Genomic DNA, 5212 nt, shown 5'->3' with positions numbered 1-5212 from the left:
AAAGGGAAAGGAGGACTAGCTGGCCCCCCTCCCCCCAAAGTACCATTGACCCCCGGGGGCTGAGGGGCAGAAGTTGGTACAGAGCTTGGGTGTGTCCAATGTTGGGGGGGCCATGATCTGTACATTGGGGCCCCCTGCAGCCGAACCCCCACAGTTAGCGGGGAGCAAATTTCATGAGGAAGGTATGAACTGGCAGGGGAGGCTTATAAAAAAAAAAATGCTCCTATTTTCGCACTAGGCTACCCCAAGAGGTGGCGGCTGTAAGTGAGAAGTAATGAAAAATACTCAAAACTGTCTCAACACTAACATTCTATCACTTCACATCAACCTGAGCATAAAGCACTTACCCATATAATATATATATATATTATATATAAAATATATTTATATTATATTATTAATATATATAAAATTATATATATATTTATATATAATTTAATATATAATTTATATAGTAGTAATAGATAGTAGATAGATGGGATAGATAGTAGATAGTAGATAGAAGAAAATAAAATAGATAGTAAACCCCAGAAAGATAGAAATATATATAATATAATATATATGGAATAATTATTATATATAATATAAATAAATATAGATATAGATATAGAATGTATAGATATAGATTTTAGATATAGATATAGATATAGATATATATAGTATAGTATAGATTGTATAGTATATTATAATATATTATAATATATATATAAATATATATATATATATATAAAATAAAAAAAACATACACACAAATAAAAAAATAAAAATATATTATTACTATATACAAATAATAAATAAATATTATATAAAAAAATCATATATATATAATTAATTTTATAATTATATATATATTAAAATATTATATATTAATATATATATTTTATATTTTATATAATAATATATATATATGTATGATATATGTAATATATATTATATATATATGTGTGTATGTTATATATAATTATATATATATATATATATATATAATTTATTTTTAAATATATATAAAATTATCATAAATACATATCTATATCAATCTATATCTATATCTATACTTACTATATCTATATCTATATCATTTTTATATCTATATCTATATATATATATTATATATTATAAATATATTATAAAACACATTATTAATTCTATATATAATATCTATATCTATTGTCTAGCTATCTATTATTATCTGTCTATCTATCTATCTATCCTATCACCCAAATCTTCTATCTATCTATTATCTATCTTATATATATTTTTATATATATTATATATATAATATATTTATATATTATATATATATATATATAATTATAATATATATATTATAATTCATATATATATAATATATAGGGGAAAGGCTTTATGTCGGTTGATGTGAAGTGATAGAATGTTAGTGTTGAGACAGTTTTGAGTATTTTTCATTACTTCTCACTTACAGCCGCCACCTCTGGCTAGCCTAGTGCGAAAATAGGAGCTTTTTTGATCCCTCCCCTCCCAGTTCATACCCCTCTCCTCATGGAATTCTGCATCCCGGGTTACTGGGGGGGATCTCGAGCTGCAGGGCCCTAGATGTACGGGTTGGCCCCCCAACATGGGACACCCCCAAGCTCTGAAAAATTCTGCCCTCACCCCGGGGGGGGGTAAGGTCAGTTTGGCGGGGAGGGCCTAGCTAGTCCCCCCACAAAAAAAAAACTCTCTGGAAAATGTGAAATGAAAAGCGGGAGGGGGGGGGTACTGCCCCTCTTACCCAGCAAGTGAGGCAGGCTGTGGGTCCCATTGGGAGGGCAACTGCTGGTCACAGGATGGGAACGGGAATTACTTGTCCTGCATGCATCCTGACAGCCACCAACCCAGAGTGAGGCTTATGGGTCAAAACCCAAGAGGACCCCACAGGTGGATGTTGGGGCCCACAGCCAGCCACCACCCTACCTTTCAGTGATGGGTATCAGTAATCTCTCGGCGTCATAGACTCTGGCGATTTCTGGCAACATCTAGTTGCTGGGTGCAGGAATCCACTACATGTAGCAGAACTTCCTGCTTGACCCGCTTTACGCATCGCTACACGTATAACCATACCCTGCAGATCACATGGTTTGTTAGGATGGCTATACATGTGACCCGGTAGTAATAGGTTGTAGGGATTTCAGGGGGGGTTGGCATAGGTGCGTTTTCCGGAGCAAATGCCCAAAGGGTTAACTTAGGCAAAGCTGCCCAAGGCAAGTCTGGAACTTTGGCCCCTTGCAGCAAAAATGAGGGGTTTCCCCTTGCTATGGGGGGAACTGAAGTGGCGGGGAGTTGAGAAGCTCCCCTCTCAAAGGTGAGAAAGCCTGGCAGCAGCACAATCACTATGGATGGGTACAACTACTACTGGTCAGGCTGAGGCAATTGTCATCATCTCAAGGGAGTAGCTATAGCCATCTTTAACCAACTTCAACCATTGGTAGGAGATGTAACACCGGGTAATGAGTGTATTATGAAACTGAAGCATGCTTTTGTCTTCATGTCTCTTATTCTTATTTGTTGGCAGCAAAGTCCAGAAGATATTCAATGTCTGGGTGACTTCATGGGTACCCAGTGTGATCAAGCAGGCTACAAAATTCTGCGGTCCCCTATGGGAGCTGATCTCAGCAACAAGAACAGCTTCTTTTCCAGGACTCTGCTAGATCCCAGAGATTGAGGATTTCTGTCTCCTAGTATCAGCAATCCAACCCACATCACTGAACATGGCAGAGTGATAGGAGTACTGTGGCCAAGGAGATTAGCCACATTCTTATCAGCACACGCTGGAGGATTCTCCAGAACTACAGGGTTTGCCAGAGTGCTGAGTTCTGTGGCACTGACCATAGACTGGTTGTGGTTACTCTACAGGTCTTCAAAACTCCTTGTTCCTCCAGTGACCACTCTAGCCCATTACACTTGGACAGATTAAGGGAGGAAGAGTGTGCCCAGAGGTTTGCCATGGCAATCTCTGATCAGTTCACAGAACTTGATAACCTGATGGACCCAGGTAGCTCTGTGGGATTCCTTCAAACCTGAAACACTCAATGCAGTGCAGGAGTCCATTGGTGAATGCCCAAGGATTTCATTTCATTGGAGACTGGATGCCACAGAAGAGAATTTAGATATAATTATTGGTTTAATAACAAGCCATTATACTGGAACTGAAAGTGCTGTAATATGTGGTGGGGTCCTGTCAAGCTTCTTCCCTGTTAACTCAGGAGTGAGGGAAGGCTGTGTCCTTCACCAAAAACTTTTCAATCTTTCATGTTAGATAAAGGTAGAGCTAATCCCAAAATAGGTGGAGAACACGGGTAAAAATAAATCCAGACCTCAACTTTTCAACAAAGTTTATCCTATTGAGCCGGGAATCTCTGGTGGCAGCTCTTGATGGATTCAGCAGTGAGAAGAAGCCTTTGGACCTAGAGGTCTCCTCAGTATTTAGGGAGCCTGTTAGGGGAACCTGTTCAGTCAGTACACGCTTGCAGTGAGAACATTAAAGTCACAGAGAGTTTTACATACCTAAAGAGTGCAGTCCATGTCTTTGGGCTGTCAGACCAGAAACTCAGTAGATGGATTGGTTTGGCAGCAGGAGCCATGAACTCAGTCAACAAGAGCATTTGGAGGTGTCTGTACCTATGCAGAAGGACCAAGCTGTGTGTCTTAAGGCCAGTTTTACTCTATGGAAGCAAAACCTGGATGCTATTTGTGCCTTGGATTCTCATCTTTAGCCTTTTTTTAACAAATTCCTACCCCTAAACACAGGGTACAGTTGGCATGCCATGTGTCTAAAAATGAAAATGAGCCCTTGTGAACGGCTGGGGCCTTTCTTTCATAACCAGGCCGTGATCCGTGTGAATGACCCTACCCATCAAGTTGTCTCTTCTCGAGACAATCATTGGTGGATGTATATGTGTATGATATATGCATATGTAAGTATATATTCATATATATTTTTTGTTTTTGATAAGAAATAAAATTTTTTGTCAATTTCTAGCGGGCCAAAGTGCTTCATGGTGTTTGTCACTACTGCCAAAAAAATGAATCAGTCTGCGAGAACTTTCACTCTCTAGAGGGTTTGGGATATTGGTCCAAAGAACCCCTTCTTGAAGAACCTCACCCATGGAGACGCACATATGTAAAGAACAAGTTTACAAAGTGAGTCTTCATTCAGTTATTTAGTTTTTTGTATGTGATTTAGATTTACAGAATCAATGTGAAACTCTATAGAAAGGGTTGTAGGTATTAATCTACCTTTCAGTTTTTGGTAAGTTCCATGAGCATTCTTATTTTTCTTTTCACATCATACTTATCTATGGCATCTTTTCAGATGGGAGAAAAATGAAAGTTACTGTGAAAGAGTGTTACAGAGCAGTCAGGCACCAAGGCTATTGCATTTGATAGATGCAGCTATTTTTGACTTCCTGATACAGAATGGAGACCGGCACCACTATGCTCGTGTTGCAGGTTCAAATGACTCTCCTGTTGTTTTGATAGACAATGGCAAAAGGTTTGTAGACCACATGTCTGTATTTTTGTATTACTTCTGGAGTGTTTGGACATACATACATACAGACATACATATATATATATATTATATATATATATATATATATATATATATATATATATATATATTTATATATATATAATATATATATATATATATATAATATTATTTGTGTATATATATATTGTATATTATATATTGTATATTATATATACATATAATATAATATCATATATATTGTATGTATATATAAAGGTATAGTTATACATATATATATATATATACTTAGATATATAATATATATATATATATATATATATATACTTATATAAACTATAAAATATATATAATAAATAAATAAATAAATAAATAAATAAATATATATATATATATCTATATATAATATATATATATATAGATATATAGATATATATATGTAAATAAATGAATAAATAAATATATATATATATATATGTATATATATATGTATAGATATATGTATATATATAAATATATATATATATATATAGATATATAGATATATAGATATATATAAATATATATATATAAATATATAGATATATAAATAAAAAATTTTATATATAGATATATATATAGATATAATATATATAATATATATATATATATATATATATATATATATATAAATATATAAATATATATATATATAATTATTTTATT

At 34.1% G+C, this 5212-nt stretch overlaps 1 protein-coding gene across 1 annotated transcript in view; it reads right to left on the bottom strand.

Moving 5' to 3' along the window:
* LOC119599351 (glycosaminoglycan xylosylkinase-like) overlaps positions 1 to 5212 on the bottom strand; it is a gene marked incomplete in the record, with an annotated part of 21959 nt that overhangs the window by 7353 nt on the left and 9394 nt on the right.

Source organism: Penaeus monodon, chromosome 4 (genome assembly GCF_015228065.2).
Source record: "Penaeus monodon isolate SGIC_2016 chromosome 4, NSTDA_Pmon_1, whole genome shotgun sequence".
NCBI classification, from domain to species: Eukaryota; Metazoa; Arthropoda; class Malacostraca; order Decapoda; family Penaeidae; genus Penaeus; species Penaeus monodon.
This window is presented reverse-complemented; position numbering and strand designations above follow the sequence as displayed.